The sequence below is a fragment of the Lathyrus oleraceus genome, chromosome 6 (genome assembly GCF_024323335.1).
Source record: "Lathyrus oleraceus cultivar Zhongwan6 chromosome 6, CAAS_Psat_ZW6_1.0, whole genome shotgun sequence".
NCBI lineage: Eukaryota > Viridiplantae > Streptophyta > Magnoliopsida > Fabales > Fabaceae > Lathyrus > Lathyrus oleraceus.
In genome coordinates this window covers 221,888,382-221,908,580 of record NC_066584.1, presented here as the reverse complement: position 1 = coordinate 221,908,580, position 20,199 = coordinate 221,888,382, and positions in this window count along the sequence as shown.

Below are 20,199 nucleotides of genomic sequence, written 5' to 3'. Positions count from 1 at the left end.
GTATTAATCAAGAAGACTCTTCAAAGTCTAAAGAATTGGAAAGTTTGTACGAATCTAAGGAATTCGATCTTCGTAGAGTACGGAGAAGTCGAGAATACAAGGTGATGAATCAGAAAAGTCCAGATGAGTCTGGGAGCTCTCAAAAGTGGAAAGCTGACATTGTGGTTAGATAGTGAATGCCAGTGTTCGACGAGTCGACAGGTGTTCCATATCAGATATGCAGTATCTGCCCAGCAGGTTCGAGGTCGGTGTTTCTTCGACAACTAGGTCTGAAGGTTGCTTGTTTCCCCTAGCAGGGTGAGATTGTTATTTCCCTTGCAGGTCTTGAGGTTGCTATTTCCCCAGCGGAGGTGGGTGTTGGTAGCTGTTTTTCCCAGCGAAGTCCCCTAGCGGATCGGGTCCAGTGGAAGTCATCCCTAGTAAGGGTTGTCCTTTCCCTAGCAGCGGTGTTATCCCAACAGGGTTGAAGATTGGAGTGGTATCGAGTTCCTCAGCAGAGTTGCTCGTGCCGTCCCCTGAGGGGATACCTTTTTATGCATTCATCATTTAGAAAAGCATAGCATATTGCATAACTCATTGCGTAGCATTTCCATGGTTATGGAGCATTACGCTGTAAAAAAACTCATGCATCAGCATTGCAAGCATAAGCTAGTCTCAAGCCGTGGTATACCGTTTGAGAATTGGTTTAGCTGGTTGGTGAAAATGTTACTCTGAGGAGTTCGGCATCGTGATTCTTAATTAACAACATTCCCCAGTAGCGCGATATTGAAGGAAAAGTTTCTGTCGGGCGGAGATGGAAATGAAGATCATTGCAAGCATAAACTAGTCTCGAGTCGTGGTTACCGTTTGAGAATTGGTTTTGCTGGTTGGTGAAGATGTTACTCTGAGGAGTTTAGCATCGTGACGTTGGATCAACAATATTCCCCAATAGTGCGATATTGGAGGAAGAGATTCCGTCGGGCGGAGATGGAAGTGAAGATCGGAGAATGTTACGCGATCAGCGCCAAAATCGGGGTTCAAATGGAGAAAAGGAAGTGCTGGGCATTTTCTGGAGAACGGGGTTCAACTGGAGATTGGAGTTGAAGATTGTATCCGGGATGCGTTCCTCAGGATTGTCTTCTGATCATGTGTCACGTTAGACTTTGGCTGAGGCCAAGAGAAGTCGTTATGGGTGTCTTCTGAGGAAGAAATACACGTGTTACCTTCCTTTTGTGAAGGTGTACCCTCTGATATGTCACCATCAGAGTGGTGGTTGGTGTTATTTCCGACGTTGCCAACGGAATTAGCACGAGAGAACGGAGAACAGGGTTCAAATGGAGAAAAGGAGACACGGGGTGTTTTCTGGAAAACGGGGTTCACAACGATGATCGCGAGTTATCGTCAGGCGACTGGGGTTCAAATGGAGAACGTGGTTCATTGTTTGGCAGCAAGAGTGACATGAAGTTGTCGGGGTTCAAATGCGATGATCAGGGATCATCCGTGCACGAGAAAAATATTTGTTTTGGGGTTCAAGGGAAAAAAAATCAATCAAAGAAGTTTTGGGGTTCAAGAAAAGCAAAAAAAATGATAATAATATCAAGGGAAAAATCCCCAACAGAAGTGGCATTCAGGTCAGCTTTCTAGTATTCAGATCGAGGTGGTATTCAGGCCAGATTTTCTGATGATCAGATTGAAGAAGTTTCCGATGGTCAGGTCGACGTAACTTGTGGCGTTCAGGTCAGCTTTCCGATATTCAGATCGAGGTGGTATTCAGGCCAGATTTTCCGATGTTCAGATCGAAGAAGCTTCCGACGTTCAGGTCGAAACACTTGTGGCATTCAGGCCAGTTTTTCGGTATTCAGATCGAAGGGGCGTTCAGGCCAGTTTCTCGGTGTTCAGACCGATAATATCGTATCTTTCGAGGCTCAGATCGAAGTCATCTCCAGTATTCAGACTGATGAGAGGCATTCAGGCCATGGCTATTCTTGTGTTACCATTTATTTTGGTATCCAAGCTAACATTCTTTTCGGTGTTCAGACCGACTCTCACCGTACCAGGCGGATTCTTCTTTCAAGACCATCTCTTTGCCGATTCTGACAGGCATTGTTACTTAATTCCCAGCGGAGCGCAAATTGTTAGTTTGTTCTTTGTATTCAATCACTCTTCATCCTGATCATCTGAAAGCCGAGGCTGTTCATATCGACAGGTTCACAGTGGATTGAATAGGGGAAGCTGTAACACCTCAAAATTTGCCCTCCTCTTCTTGGGACTAGTTTGACATATTGCATTTCATATTTTAGGGCATTAGGCATTTGCATTTTTTCATATCATATGAAAATAAGAAGGTCATCCTCCAAAGTCTTTTCAGAAGATGAGAAGTTACATGATTCAAGCCTGAGGGTTTCTATGAGTGGATGATCAACCATCTGAGGGCATGGGCTTCAATTAGGGTTTCCTGGTTATTCAAAGGTCTTGAGCTTTATCTTGTTTGCAAGGATATATTACCATCATCATGGTTATGTCATCTTCAAGGGCTTCATTGTTCATTCTCAAGTTTCTTTGGATTAGGGTTTTGACCTCTGGTCAACCCTAATCAATGACATTCTTTTAACCAGGGCTTCTCAAAGAAATAAGGTATTTGTTGATGATGAAGATCACATGATCATTATATTGAGCTTCCATGAGCTAGGGTTTCATTTCTGAGCAATTTCCCCAAGTGGTAGAGGCTCAAGTGGATCAAAGAATTTCAAAGTCATCTGAGGACCAAAATGTCAACTGTGCAGTCAACTGAGGCATTTGAGGTTGGGGAGATGAATGAAACACCTCAATCATGTTCAAAAGAGGTCCATTTGTCATTCTAAACATCTATCCTGAAGATTTTGAAGTCATGGCAAAAGTTTCCAAAAATGGAAAATGACCTGTAATTTCAAGTTTCCAAAAATGGAAAGTTTATGGTCCACATTCAACTTGACTTATCAACATCAAAGAAGTTTCAAATGGATTTCAGTTGAACATGAAAGTTGCAGGTCTTTCTCTCCCCTTTCCAAAAAGTTCAAGATCATGTCCATCTGATGAATGGTTGAGAAGTTATGGCCAAATGATCACAAAGTGTGCATGGAAGTTCAAAGTGACATAACTTTTGGTTCAAAACTCCAATTTGGTCCACTCTTTTTGCAAAATGCTCCTTGTGACCAATATTTCTCAAATCAAGCCTTGCCTTGCATGAAAGAAGCTCATATGAACACATGTTCATACATGTGCATTTTGGAGGGAATTTTGATAATTCAAATTTGGATGATCATGCAAGCAAAAAACCACTTCCATGATGATTATTGAATGATTTTAAGTGAATTTGGACCTTGCATGGGTACTGTTCACGTGTGGATTGGACATGCTAAGCACACTTGCAATTTTGCAAAACACCTCATATTTCGCTAATGTTGATTAACCAAAGCTTAATTGAGATTTCAGCATGATTAACACATGGTATAAATAGAAAATCATAACTGTTTTTGCTGAAAACAACACATTTCAGATCTAAAATTCACATTTCCCTCCAAAATTCTCTGACTTTGATTTTCAATTTTCTTCACATAAACCTTCGTTTTCTTTGCATAATCATGATTATGGAGTATCATTGAGCAAGAATCCACGTTTGGTTTGAAGAGTTTGGTCCAGATTTGAGCTGATCGAAAGCATGAACATGTTGATGGAGCTTGAGAATTGAGCTACATCCACGTGCCTTCAACCACTATTTCTTGCACAAAGCTTCATAGGAGGATTATTGGAGCATATCTGGAGATTTTGAGCACCTGAACACGCGATTTCAGTACACTGCATTTCAAGTAGGTGGAAATTCGATCCTCATATTTTGCTGTTTCATGTACATGATAGTGTAGATCTTGTTATGCTGAGCTTGCTGATATGATTTATTTTGAAAATGGATGAAAAATGAGTTTGTATGATGAACATTCTATTTTGATGTTAAAAATGTTTCTCTTCGATCCGTGCGTGTTAGCTTGATTTAGGATTAGATGATCATAAATTTGGACTGTATGTGAGTAGAGCTTGCGAGTGGTATAAGCCTTGCTGATTTCTGCAAAATTTCACGGCGGAGCTCCGCTTGGTTGGCCGGAGAAGACGGTTGTTTCAGCCGTCTGTAATCTCCTAGGGTTTGCTCGCGTGGCCGCTGACTGTGCTGCCTGCATGTCAGTTTGTTTGGCCATGCTCCGTTTGACTTGCCTGCGTGTGCAAGGACCGATGATGTGGCTGCCACTCCATTTAGTGAAATGGTGCGTTTCACAAGCGCATTTGAACCATGCGTGCGTGAGTTCGATTCTGGCGAGCTGTGTGTTTGTGGGTTTATTTTGTTTTCCTCATGAACTTCCTTGGCCTGAGTTCGATTCCGGGCAATGTGTTTTGTGAATTTAATTTTTTGAGCGCCTTTTGTCAACCTTCATGGCATGTGTTCGAACCTGGCTGATTGCATTTTGCTGATTTCATTTGAATCCAATGTTTCCCTCCTATTTTCATGCATGATCCATTTTATTTGTTCTAATTTGAAAAATCATAAAAAATAGTAGGATAATCCAATTTGATTCCAATTTTTTTCCACATGTTTGTTTTAATGTCTATTATTTTTTCATATTATTTTCATGAATAGTTTGCTTCTGGATTTTAATTTTGGAATTTTTGTTTGAACCTTGTGCTATATTGACATGTTGTGATCAATGCCTTATGAAATGCCATGTGATGATCCAATTGACTTGAATTTTTGCATGATTGATCTTCACTCATTATATGAATGTTTCATCCCTGGTTTGAATTTTTTATCATTTGCTATCACTATTTTTGACAGATGATGATATGGTGTGACAATTTGTGTCACCTTTTGGATGTTGCATTTGTGCATTTTAGGTCATCTATCATTTGAGCTCTTCTGGATCTAATTTTTTGCATGATGTTTGTTCATTACATGTGGAACGTGCATAAAACATTTCATAGCCATTGGATGCTTTTCTGTTTTAATTGGGATTTTCTAATTTGGATGTCCATTTTGTGCATCTTTGCTTGCCTTTGCATAACATGATTCATTTGAGCCACTTACTTTGTGAACTGGTGTTGGTCCTTTTGAGAACTTTGAATTGATTGATTGAACTTGCATTGTGTGAAAGATGGACTTCTGTTTTGATCATTTGGTTTGACTTTGAACCTTGCCTTTACACTAGTGATTTATACACATACTAATTGTACTTTGTGTTTCAGGTTCGAGCATTTAGCTTTGATGGTTGGTGTGGTCTCATTATTTGAGATGCAAGATGCTTTTGATTATTAACTCTTGTTGTGTTGTAGGTCCATTGATGTGATGAACTCATTTGATTGCTTGCACTTGTGATTTGCATTGTGTAGATATTGGAAAGTTCCACTGTTGTCTGTTGGTTTTTCTGAATACAATATTAACTGTTTAGATTTTGTACAGGTACATTAGTGGCTTTGCTTTGCTTGTTTACTTTGATTTGGAGTGTGGTTGATACACCACTGAGGTAGTTAGCCTCCTTCTCCGTGTAGTCTGGAAGTCCTGTCGCCTTTTTGGCAGGCATTTGGCTGAAGTCCTCCTTAATAGGCTCTTTGTGTGTTTGTTTACATTTGTGCCAAAGACCTCTAAATGAGGCATGTTACTTGATAAGTCCTCCTAAGTGAAGAGGCAATTGACAGATAGAAGGGATTAGCAATCAATCCCCTGTTATTCAGTGAGTCGTTCATTATGCTCGCACTACATGCTGATGCTCTTGAACACATACCCAAGATCTTTGTATAGAGTCAGTCCAGTGGAATAGGGTCCCTCTTTCTGGATCCCCACGCTTTCATTGATTTGAGCTCACCCTGGCCAGGGTTAAGAGCATGAGGTCTCATCCTCATTACCATTTTAATCTGCTCACCCTGACGTTCAATGTCAGTGGTTAAGAGCCCAGTCGATTACCCTGACAGTTTTGGCTTGTTTGTCGAGGTTGATATGACCCCTCTTGACTAAAGCCTTACCCTTGTATGTTTGAGCCCCCTTGTTGGTGTGTTTACTCTATGCCTTATGTTTTTGTGTGGTGTGATCGTCTCCCCATAGGATTGCTAGACTTCGTACAGTCTCTCGTTTGCATGTCAATTAAGGTAGCACGGTTCCTTTGTCTAGGACTTCCTTTTTGCATGAGCATTCCTAAAACACAAACAAACTCTTTGATTATCTTTTCTTAAGGACACGTTAACTCCTTCTACTACAGGTGAGTAAGTCTCCAAAGGTCGAGCATCCGGTAGATTGCGTAGTAACGTAGTTCATCTAAAAAACACAAAACAAACAGAAATAGGTCAGCCGAGCTACGGTGCTCTGATTCTCAATCCTTCTTGAGATACGTATGCAGCAGGGTAGGGCCTGTGCGAGAAATAACTCTTTATTTTCCCTACTTTGATTTTCTCTCTTTTGCATTGCATGTAGGACTTTTTACACACACTTTAGACATAAATAGCAAACGTGGATCCTGTGGAGTACCACAGACGTGAAGGGGTGCGATAACCTTCCCTTCACGTAACCGGCCCCCTTACTCAGTTTACTTTGGTTCGAGACTTTGTTTTATCCGTTCCCTCTTGGTTATGCATTACTGCCTTTCCCTCCTCTTGGGATAAAAGTACATAGCTGGCGACTCTACTCTTTTTTCCTCGCCACTCTTTTTCGCGTTTGTACCTGGATTCGGGAAATCCTGGGGAGCGACAACTGGCACCAGTCACATTGGACAATATAAGTATGGACATCATGCCATAATGTGGGCCAATAAAGACCAGCTTGAAGGATCTTAGTGTATGTCTTGGATGTGCTTGACTGTCCACCATAGGGTGAAGAGTGACAATGCTCTATGATGTTTCTCACTTCTTCTTCTAGGACACAACGTTGAAATATGTTATCAGTTCCTCTTTTGAAAAGGAGTGGTTCGTCCCAATAGAAGTGTCTTATATCTTTAAAGAATTTCTTATTTTGTTGATAGTTGAGGTCAGGTGGTAGGATATCAACGGCTAGATAGTTCACAAAATCAGCGTACCATGGTACTCTGCTAATTTCTGAAATCATCCCAAAGTTGTCTCTATCAGGTTCAAGGGGAGCGGTATCTATCTTAGCTATCAGTCTGTCATAGGTGAAGTCATCATTTATAGGTAAATGATCTGGCTTCAAATGCTCTAGTCTGGAAAGATGGTCAGCAACTACATTTTCTGTTCCTTTTTTGTCTCTAATATCTAAGTCGAATTCTTGTAGCAAAAGGATCCACCTAAGTAATCTAGGTTTTGCATCCTTTTTTCTCAGAAGGTAATAGATAGATGCATGGTCTGTATAGACTATAATCTTAGATCCTACAAGATAAGACCTAAATTTATCGATTGCAAAAACTACAGCTAGGAGTTCCTTCTCTGTTGTTGTATAATTTAATTGAGCGGCATCTAGGGTTCTACTAGTGTAATATATTACATCTAGTTTCTTATCTTTTCTTTGCCCTAAAACAGCTCCTATAGCAAAATCGCTAGCATCACACATTATTTCGAAGGGTTTAGTCCAATCCGGAGGTTGTAGAATGGGTGCTAAAATTAGTGCTTGTTTTAACTAATTAAAGGCTTTGATGCATTTTTCATCGAAAATGAATTCAATGTCTTTCATCAGAAGGCCGGTCAGGGGTTTTGTTATTTTAGAGAAATCTTTTATGAAGCGTCGGTAGAAACCGGCGTGTCCAAGGAAACTACAGACTTCTCTAACTATCTTAGGAGGGTTAAGGTTTTCTATAACTTCTATATTTGCTTTATCGACCTCAATGCCTCTTTCAGATATTATATGCCCTAACGCTATGCCTTCTTTAACCATAAAGTGGCACTTCTCCCAGTTTAACACAAGGTTAACTTCTACACATCTCTCTAGGATTTTCTCAAGGTTAATGAGGTAATCTTCAAAGTATAACCCACACACCCAGAAATCGTCCATAAATCCTTCCATAATTCCGTTGAGATAATCTGCGAAGATTGACATCATACAACGTTAGAAAGTAGCTGGCGCATTACAGAGTCCAAACGACATTGGTCTGTAAGCAAACGTTCCGTAAGGACAGGTAAAGGTTATTTTATCTTGATCCTCGGGGTGTATGGGTATTTGGAAAAATCCAGAATATCCATCAAGATAACAAAAGTAAGAGTGTCTGGCTAGACGCTCAAGCATTTGATCTATGAATGGAAGGGGGAAATGGTCTTTCCTAGTTGCCTTATTGAGCTTCCTATAATCTATGCACATACGCCATCCGCCTTCTATGCGTTTAGCTACATGCTCGCCCTTCTCGTTCTGCACGACTGTGATGCCTCCCTTTTTGGGTACCACATGTACAAGACTTACCCATTTACTATCAGAAATCTGATAGAATATACCAGCTTCCAGTAGTTTAAGGACTTCCTTCTTTACTACCTCGCTTATTACAGGATTGATTCTTCTCTATGTTCTCTAGAAGGTTTTGAATCCTCCTCTAGCTGCTGTAGCAAGACATCTATGATCTATAACTTTCAATTCATCCTTGAAAGTTCTATTGGGAGCCATAGGAGCTTTTAGGACCAAAGTTATGTTTGTGCCCATAACGCATAACGCCTTGTTTTCCATATGAATCTTGTAACCCTTATTAAGTAATTTGCCAATATTTAGAATGTTACTCTTGATTTCGGGAATATAAAACACATCCTTTTATCAAAAGAATGTCTACCATCCCTTCTCTCGATCAATATATCACTGATCCCTTCCACCGCTTGAGTGGTATCATAATCAAACTTAACCTTGTTCTTCATGGCACAATTGATTATAACAACAAAATCTTTCCTTCCCATCATATGCGTTGAACACCCGGAGTCTAAATACCATAGGTTGCTGCTTTGCACATCTTCTTTCAAAGTCATCATGGTGTTTCTTCAGCATGTAATTGGTTGGCACAAAACTTCAAACGATTACACTTTGGTTCTGCAGTGTTTTTCAAATTGTTGTTAATGTTGTCTTGCAACTTGTTATTGTTGCATTCTCCATCCGTGATCATGACCAAGAGTGTGTTCTCATCATAAAACTCGTGTCTTGTAACTCTAGCTTCATCTTCTGTAGGTTCTTTCTTTTTGGCATTGCACTCTCTTGTAAAATGATCAAGCTTTTAACAATTATAGCACTGCACATTGATCCTGTCAACCATCCTTCTTCCTCCTCTACCTATTAGATTGTTTTTCCTTTTTTGGAATGTTTAATTCTTGGAAATTTGGGACTCTCTTCCACTAAAATTCTGAAAGTTACCTCTACCTTTCCTCATGCACCACTTTCCCTTCGCTTTCATGTCTTTCTCATTAAAACGGGATTGTGAAGTGATCTCCGCCTATGCCTTATCCACATTCCTTTCTTCCATTCTGCTTATTCAGTTCAAGAGAGGTTTGTAACTTCTCTTTTCTCATTAATGCAATATCCGTCGATTCCTCAATCATAAACACCACATTGTCAAATCTTGACGTCAAAGAACACAAGATTTTTGCGATAACATATTACTCAATGATTGTTTCTTCACATGCTTTTACTTGGTTCATAAATCGAGTAATTCTCGCCATAAAATCGTTGATGGTATCCTTCTTTTCCATTTAAATTAACTCAATCTATCTTTTCTAAGTTTATAACCTCAATACATTCACCATGTCAGCTCCTACATATGCCTTCTCCATAATTTTCCACGCTTGTTTCTAGGATTTGCAATCACCAACATTCCCGAAATTATTCGCATCAACATATTGATGGATGAAAAACAACGCGTTGTAATCTTTCATCTTCTCCTCCTTATGCTAAGACCATTGTACATTAGTTGCACCTTCTACAAGTGTAGTTACCCAGTTTTTTTATCACTTCAAGATCATCTTGATAGGAAAACAACACCTTCATTTGTTTGCACCACTTGTCGTCATTTTTCGCATCGAGAATTATGATATTTGTAAGGATTCGTTCATTGAAAACATAAGTCATTTTTGCATACTAGGTGTTTGATGGATCAAACTACGCTCTTGAGGCCAAATATTAGAACTTGGAACCACAAGATTGGTAAATAATTGAGTGTGGAGAGAGAGAGAGAGAGAGAGAGAGTAATTAAGGGTGAAAATTTGAGCATTAATTCATTCATATGATACCTAAAAAGGTATATATATATATATATATATATATATATATATATATATATATATATATATATATATATATATATAATACAAGATGAGGTACAATTATCAACCGAATAAAACTGAAAATTCCATGTGTAATCGGTTAACATAATATGCTATTGACTCAGTTTTTAAATTAAAGGTTCCAGGTGTAACTAGATAGAATAATAGTGCAATTGGTCACATGCATGTGAATTAGATTTTATATCTTAACACGACACCTTAATTCATGTGCTCCAAGTCTTCCATGCCCATTAGCTTCTTTAATCTTTTGAACACTTCAGTTGTGAATCATTTGGTCAACAAATCAGGCACTTGGTCTTTACATCTGTAATACCCTAATATCAACCTTCCTTCACTAGCAAGTTTTCTCAAGTAGTGAAATCTCATCTCAATATTCTTGCTTCTCCCATGTGCAATGGAATTATTAGTAAGGTTTATAGAAAAAACATTATCAACTAGGAGCATTACAACGTCACTCTCTTTGTTGCCGACTCCTTCAACAGATTCCTCAACCAAACGGCTTGGCACGTACAAAACGAAGCTGCAATGTACTCTGCCTCACAAAAAGAGAGCGCCACTATTGAATGCTTCTTCGAACACCATAAGATTGGTGTTTCTCTTAACATAAAGATGTAGCCATATGTAAATTTTATATCATCTTTATCTCCGCTTCTGTTATAATTGGTATATCCGAGTAAATTGCACTTTTTTCCATTTTCCACCGTGTGATCAGAATTTCGCAGCCAACAGAACATTTGATGAACTTGGAGTCTTGTAGAAAAACCTATTTGTCTTGTTGATATTCTCATATCATCTTCCATTCAGGCTTCAACGGGGGATGGTTTTGTACCTTCTAGCACTGCAAGAACAAATTTCTCATTAGTGTAACTGATTTACATATTATGACAACCTTTTGCACTCTATTGCAACTACTTAATTTTGTTGAAAGTGACGTCTTTGTTGATCATGATTCTTCTGTTTGTTGCATCATATAGCTTGTAACCATAGGTAGAGTGATACTCTACAAGTATCATATGCTTTCCCTTGTTATCAAGCTTCTTTCTAAGTAAATTTGTCACATGTCGATACGCCACCAAGCCAAACACTCTCAAGCGACTCATGTTCGGTTTCAATCCAGACCAAGCTTCTCCCGAGGTGATATTTTATAGCTTCTTTATTGGACACCTATTCAACAAATATGGAGTTGTGGAACCCAATTCTCCCCATAATTATTTCGGAAAGTTCTTCCCTTTCAACATGTTTCTCACCATGTTCATAATCAATGGATTCTTACTTTTGTCATCACTATTTTATTGTAATTTATAAGGCAATACTACCTCATGTATTATGCCCTCTTAATCACTAAACCTCCCAAAGTCATTTGAGAGATATTCACCTACACCATCTCTTTTGAGAACTTTGAGTTTGTGACTGCTTTACATTTCAACCATGGACTTAACTTCTTAAACACTCCAAGTACCTCATCCTTTCTCTTGATTAGATACGTCCATAGTTTTCTACTATGATTATCAATAATTTGACAAAATATCTGTTGCAACCCATGGAATCAACTTGCATTGATCCACACACATCCTCAATGTCACACTTGGTTCCACAACTTGCATCCTTGCTAAATTATTTCCCTTATGTTTCTTTGCTTGCACACATTCTTCATAAATTTAATCTGATATGTTGATCGATGGAAGCCCTATCATCATTCTATTCTTTTGCAAGACATTGAGATCTCATAAATTAAGATACTCAACCCTATAATGCCATATCCACCCTTCTCGATTAGCCATTGTAGCAAGACATTTATGCTCTATAACCTTCAATTCAACCTTGAAAGTTATATTGGGAGCCATAGGAGCCTTTAGGATCAAAACTCTGTTTGCATTCATAACACATATCGCCTTGTTCTCTATATGAATCTTGTAACCCTTCTCAATTAATAAGTCAATACTTAGAAGATTACACTTGATTCCGGGAATGTGCAACACATCCTTTATCAAAGAATGTCTATCAAAGAATGAGGTACTTGAAGTGTTTAAGATGTTCAAGTTCATGGTTGAAAGGAAAAGCAGTCTCAAACTGATGGTGGAGAATAATATGTATCAAATGAATTTGGGAGTTTTTATTATTAAGAGGGCATAATACATGAGGTTGTATCGCCTTACACAGCGTAACAAAATGGTGTTTCCGAAAGGTAGAATTGATCAATTGTGATCACGGTGAGAAGCATGTTGAAAGGGAAGAACTTGTCACATAAATTATGTGGAGAAGCGTTGTCCACAACTTCATATTTGTTGAATAAGTGTCAAACATAGTAGCTTAGAAGATTACATCGGAAGAAGCTTGGTCCGGATTGTAATCGAACATGAGTCACTTGAGAGTTTTGTTCTCGGTGGCGTATCAACATGTGCCGAATCAACTTAGAAATAAGGTTAAATACAAGGTAGATCAGATGATACTTGTAGGGTATTACTCTACCACTGGTACCAAGTTGTATTATACAACAAATAAAAGAATCGGGATCAACAGGGATGTCGTTTTTAACAAAATAAAGCATTTGCAGCAGAGTGTAATCAGTTATCATAGTATGTCAACTAGTTACACTAGTGAAAAGTTCACTCCTGCAGTGATAGAAGGTACAAAACTAGCCCCTATTAAAGCCCGAATGGAACATAATGTGAGAAGATCAACAAGACAAAGATGTTTGTATCCAAGACTCTAAGATTGTAATTTGCTCTGAGATAACGAAATCGATGACGTTGGTGATTTCGTCAATTTTACACTTTTGGCCAAATCTGAACCCGTTAAAACGGATAAGGCCTTCAGTGATCCAAAATGGATTTATTCTATGAAGGATGAGCTAGAATCGATTGAGTTTTACAAGTACAAGAAGGGAATGCTCATGTACCAAAGAAGGTATGCACTTGAGATTTTGAAGAAATTTAAAATGGAGCATTATATTGTTGTCATTACTCTAGCTGAACCGATGTTGTAGTTTTCGAAGAATGATGATGTTAATTGAACTCAATATCAGAGACTGATTAGATCCTTGCGTTACTTTTGAAATATGCGATCGAATTTGTCGTTTAGTGTCGATATTGTAAGCAGATTTATGAAGAGATCGAAGGTGTCTCACTTGGAATCAGTCAAGAGGATCCCGTGATACGTCAAAGGTTCTGTTGGCTACGGGTTTCTGTTTCCCGCAATTGAAAAAGGCAGAAAATGAAATTTACTCAGATATACCGATTCCAACAGGTGTGGAGATAAATATGATAGAAAATATACATATGGATACATATTTATGTTTGGATAAACACCAATATCATGGTGTTCGAAGAAGGAATCGGTAGTAGAGCTCTCTTCTTGTGAGGCATAGTACATTGCAACTTCGTTGTGTACGTGCCAAGTTGTGTGGTTGTATAATCTGTTGAAGTAGTTGGAGAGCAAAGAAAGTGACGTTGTAATGCTTCTGGTTGATAATGTTTCTGCTATAAACCTTGCTAAGAATCCCATTGCACATGGGAGAAGCAAGAATATTGATATGATGTTTCACTACTTGAGAAAACTTGTTATTGAAGGAAGGTTGAGATTAGGGATTGTAGAAGTGAGGACCAAGTGACCGATTTGTTGACCAAAGGAGTCACAATTGAAGTGTTCAAGAGATTGAATAAGCTAATGGACATGGAAGACTTGGAGGACATGAATTAAGGTGACGCGTTAAGAGAGAAAAAAAGTAATTCACGTGCATGTAACTGTTTGACATAATAGTGTAACCGATTACCCCCCTTTTATATTTGTCAAACATAACTTATATTAGGTCAATGTAATTGTTTGACATAATATGTCATGTCAATCGGTTACACCTGTAGTATTTTTCCTAGATTCTGAGACAATAGCTTAATGTAATTAATTGGCATAATAGTGCAACTGGATACACCTGAGAGTTTTCAATTTTTATTTGTTTGATAATTGTACATCATCTTGTATTATTGTATATATACCATTTAGGTATCATCTGAATGAAAAAATGCACATATTTCCCCCTCAATTAATACTCTCTCTCTCTCTCTCTCAATTATTCACCATCCTTGTAGTTTCAAGTTCTAACAGTTGACATCAAGAGTCTGGTTCTTAACACTTTCAGACACTTTTCTAAGCCAGGGAATGGGAAAGAGTAATTGTGTGGAGTCTCTCATTTATAAGGTGTTCAAGCGTCACTTTTTTAATCAATGTGGAACTTCCCCTCATTAATTTCTCAACACTTCTCCACTCATATTTTCCCCCCAATTAATACTCTCTCTCTCTCTCTCTCTCAATTATTCACCATCCTTGTAGTTTCAAGGTCTAACATTTGACATCAAGAGTCTGGTTCTTAACACTTTCAGACACTTTTCTAAGCCAGAGAATGAGAAAGAGTAATTATATATATATATATATATATATATATATATATATATATATATATATATATATATATATATATATATTAGTTTTAATTTTAGTTTTCAATAACAATCTCTCCATTCCATATATAAATTTTAGTTTTAATTTTTTATTTATTTTGATTCAAAATAGCTGGTGCTCTAAAAATCACAAATATAATTAACCATCTTTTTTTCATCTGTATTAATCATTAAGACTAATTAAGATGACTTATTTTTAAGAGATTATTTACACTATTGTCAAAAATATATATTATTAGTAGCAGAATATTTATACTCCTTACAGAAAAAAATGAAATTTTTGTAATATGATTAATAATAAGAATAAGAATACTTTAGTACAAATATACATCAATAATATTTGTAAAAAATATTTAACTAAAATAAAATAATATTTTTATTTTCCTATCAAAGAAATAAGAGGAGTAACAATAATTATGCATATTGAATTTTGGAAATTAGACTATTAAATATAAATGTATAGTTTACAAAACAATATTTTTACATTAAGTGTTTTTTATGCACTTTAATTCAATTTTACAAAATATGGATTAATTTCTTTTGTTATATAATTAATTTACTTGTTTTTTATAAGCAAATTAGTTTACATATCGGCATTTTTCAATTTAATAGTGGAAGATTATCAACCTAGCTAATTAAGTAGGTTAGGAAAACAGTAAGAGGTACTTAGAATATTTTGCTTATTTTCAATCTTATCCTTGATGTGTATTTGTATATATATACAGTTCTTGTATTTATTTTGTATGCATGTGCTAGTTGGAGTTTCAATGTGGTGACCTGGATTAGGGGTCAATGAATCGAAGACGAAGTGGCTGCTGCAAAAGAGGCACTTCGATAGAAAAAAAGAAGCAAGAATGAAAAAGGAAGAAAATGTTTTTGTGGGAATAGAAGAGGGTTTCAACGGGTGAGGTTGTTTCGATAAAGTTTGCCTTAAGATCCTGTCGATACCTAAGATTGGCTTGAAGGAGCTAGTCGAAACCCTTGTATACGCAGTGTGATCTCGTGAGTAACCCTGTTTTGGAAGGACTAGCGGTCGTTTGCCAAATTTACAGGTAAACAAGTCATTACATCGAGGACTATCATGACAAGACTAGCGAAGAAGTGTCTGACGTCAAACACATTGGTTTCTTGGCTTTGTGGTTGTCGCGCTGTGTGTTCTGTTTCAAATCTCTGAAGGTGGAGAAGAAATTCATCACCATTGCTAATCAACTGCATGAGGGTAGAAACCTCTGTCTGAGCCAGACAATCCTAGGCTCTTTGTACGAAAATCTAGGGATGGCAGTGGCTACCCTCAAGAACATTACTCCCGAAACTAACTTCTTACCGGAGGGACCTTTTTGGTTACTTCAATTGTGGCTAAATGCCACTTTTGAGTCTTCGCTTGACGAACCTAAACCAGATGAAGATGATGAACTAAGAATCGAAAGGTTGAAGGTACCCGACTAGCTTTTATTACTTAGACTGATGATGGGCGCTCCTTGCAAGAAAGCTTTACCAAGTATATCTTGATGTTTGCCAAGCGCTACAAGTTCTATCTTCGATGGCTCCTTTTTCCAATCGCAAAAATGTCCCCTCTTGGTTCACTCAAGACTTCCCTACTTCCAACGTTGATCAGGGATCTGAATCTTTAGATAGCTGGGAAACTTTCCTTATTCCACGACTATTGGTGGATCATGTAGATGATCCTAAGGCGCATATCAAGATTCTCGGGTATCAGCCAAACTTAGTGGCCCAACAGTTTGGACTGAATCAGCTGCTTCCCAGATCTTTGTATGGTTAAAAGAGTGACTTGTGTCTCTGCACCATTCCTCATACTGAGAGCAGATGTGATGAACGTCTATCTTGACAACCTACTAATGTCACAAAGCTTTTGCTCTTTTCATTTCACCCTTCTTACTACTGCACCCTGGATTTTGACACTTGGTGGAGGAGCTACTACAACAAAGAATTTCTTGACGTTTCTGCTTTGACAAAACATTTGACTATTGCTTTTACTTCCATGTAGGCCAAGTTTAAAAAGGTAGATATACTCACATAAAGGAGATCCAGGCTTTCCAATGCTACTTCGAAACTGTGTATAGGCTCGATGATCTTAGGAGAACCATTCACGACGTGGCGATTTCTTTGAAACACAAGTTCATGGCAAAACTCCCTCGTCTTAACATTCCTATGTGTGTTAGGAGTGAAGACCGGTATGAGTTTGCTTTTAGTATTTATCCACCCAATTTCCCACGTTTGCCAAGTGCTGAGATAACTTTGGCATTTCAACCTCCCTTTCCAAGGTGGTTTATTTGTGGTTCAGACCTTTAGGTGTTAAAAAGTGAAAGCTTAAAATTTGCTCAAATGGTGGTTCCTTCGAAGCATAACCTACACAGTTTCCAAGGCCACATTCATGTCGACATAGAGTATGTTAAAGTCCAATACATTAAGGTGAGGGAAAGCCAAGGATTCTTCGGTCAACTTGTACCTTTTTACTTCCCATTGAATAACGAATCATACTATTTGACTTATTTTCTACAACTATCAAGTGTAAGAAACAAGTCAAAGTCGGGGTTGTTCGACAACAAGCTGAGAGGGAGGAAGTTAAGTCAGCTCGCCACCAAAGAGAAGCCCCATCATCAAAAAAGCAGAAAACGGAGGTTTCACCTCTCGACATAGTTTTTTTCTTTTTATATATACATCATTGTCTTCTTATTTTAACGTTTTGTTTCAGGTCGATGATAAACCTTCCAATACCCCCCAAAACGGAAGAAGAGCGATGCTTCCAGAAAACCTGTCAAGCAGATCATTGTCGAGGACTATTCACCTGAAGCTCCCAAGTCAAAGAAAGCCAAGAAAGTGAAGCCTATTGGCGCTACTTCTCAACAACCTTTAATCACTTCAAGCACTACCCCCAGCGAAAAAACCAAGACATCAAAGCTGAAGGCTCCTCGGCCTGTCGAGAAAGGGCCAGACGTATCAAACCCAATCAATTTTGGCGACCCTGAAAGTGCTAATTCTAGTCCCGGCATAATCACAGAGAAGGTATTTTTACTTCGTCAAGTAAACTCTTACGTATTAAAAATTTTGTTCTTAACTTGAACCCTTATTTCAAGATAATCCTTTCAACACTCCCATATTTGCTATCAAGTATCCTAATCCTAATACTGGCATAAGTTTTCCACACATTGATCCCAAGTCTTTCAAAGGCTCAACTAGGGAAGTGAATCAAACATTTGTGCTATCTCTCAAACTTCCTAGTCCACATGTCCATGTTCAACCTTCTCAACAATCTCGTTCTTCTATTGTGAGTGAAAGCTCCAGACCTGAAGAAGAGGATGTTGTCGAAGAAGAGGTGCAAGTTCAAGAAGAGGAGGATCAGGAAGAAAATGACCAAACAGAGAGTGACCAATAAAGGAATGGTCAAGAGGAAAATGATTCAGGAAACGACACCCAAGGGGAAGATGCCCAAGAAGAACCTCAATATATTTCTTCTTTTGATTTCTCTAACCATGACGAGGGTATGCACATGGATGAGGATGAACATAAGGCCTCTGAGAAGGTAGCATACGAAGATAGGCCTAAGGCTAAATGAAGCTAAACCGACTGTTACAAATCATCGCTGACCTTATCCGCAAACAAGAGACCACCAACAAGCTATAAGCCAAAAAGTCAAACGATCATCAGAATTAGATTTGGCTCTTACATCTACTACCAAAGTCAAAGAACTAGAAAAATATGCTTTGGAGGAGAATGAAAAGTTCGATGCTTGTGCTACCAACATCGCCAAGTGGGAGCAACAGATCGAAGAGCTTCAACTCAAGATACAAGAACCTAAGGCTAGGAAAGATGATATTCGTAACAACCACCAGACATCTCGTGATGAAGAGGTTTAAGTTGGGGTTCGACACATTGAAAATGTGAAGAATTTGGATGACGAAATTCTAACCTTGGCCTCTAACATCTCCTTGACAGATCATCGTCTCGACGTAGCCAGAGCAACTTATGATAGACTCAAAATGTGCTTTTCTTTTTAATCTCTTTGTAACTTCATAACTTTATTTGTACTTCCTTAAGCATGCCCCCATGGCATTTCCTTTAACATTGCCTTTTTGGGCTGTAAGCACATTTCGCCATTTTGGCACTTTGATTACCATTTTGGCACTTTTATTTTCATGTATGTTATTCCATTACAATTTTTATTTCCTTCAGTGTAGGCCTATATTTATTTAAATATTCTCCATTCACTCACGGGATTCTAAATCAGAAGTCAATTCTTTGATCTCATATGCCATGTTTGAAAACACTTGAATAATTCAAAATGGACCCTCCCAATTAGGAGACCATTTAGATAGAATTATGTTCTTTCGATCCATGGGTAGGATAGCATTCCACACCATGTCTCTAACTGAGAATTCTTTAGATTTAAATTACTTGTTATAAGCTTTAACAACTCTTTCCTTTTGTCGGAACAATGCATTTAATGCTTTCAATCTTTCTTCGTCAAAATCCACTAACTCGTCAAACATGAAACTCCAATAATCTTCACAGGAGTTTTATGCTGCCTTTGAATCCTAGTCGATTACAAATATATCTCGACATGGAGGACTTTGTTTTGCCCATGGGTCAGACGAAAATGAGTAGTATTTGTCTCCTCTTTAGGAGAGGTTTGATAAGCCCACAAAACTTGGTCCAATGTCTTGTGCAAATTTGTTGGCTTTTGCCCCACATATTTTTTAATCAAACTAATGATTATCTTATTAGCCATTTTGACTTGGACATTTTCTTTATCATAGTAAGGCGTCGACCTCAATAACTTAATCCATACTTCATACGCAAACTCCTGCATCTTTCGACCAATAAATACAGACCCTTGGTCAGTTATAATGGTCTCAGGGATCCCGAATCTATATATAATATCCTTATGGATAAAATCTACGAAAACCTCTTGGTCCACATTAACCAAAGATATCGCTTATATCCACTTAGAAAAATAATAAATTCCCACTAATATGTACCTTTGTTGTTACGACGAAGCTGGGTAAATTTCACCCATTAAGTCCAACGCCCATCCTAGGAATTGCCAAGGGTTCACGATAGCATGTAACTTGCTTGCAAGAACATGCTGGATTTTTGCATGTACTTGGCATTCCTGGCACCCTTTGGAGAACTCGATACAGTCTTTCAGCATCGTAGGCCAATAAACTCCTTGTCGAACCAATAAAAATTTCATCTTATGTAAGCCTGACGGGCCCCACAGGATCAACTATGGATGTTCAATACACCTAAATATGCCTCATTCTCACCTAGGCATTTGAGCAAAATTCCTTCAGGTGCCTTCTTGAATAATTTGTTCCCTATCAAGACATAACTTAAAGAACAATACTTAATTTTACGGTCAGTTGACCCTATTGGGTTTTCTAAATAATCAAGTATCGACTTTCACCAATCCGTATCAATCAGATGCTCTATGGTAAAAACTTCAAAGTTTTTGGAGTCTGTAAAACCCAATTTCATTGTTGAC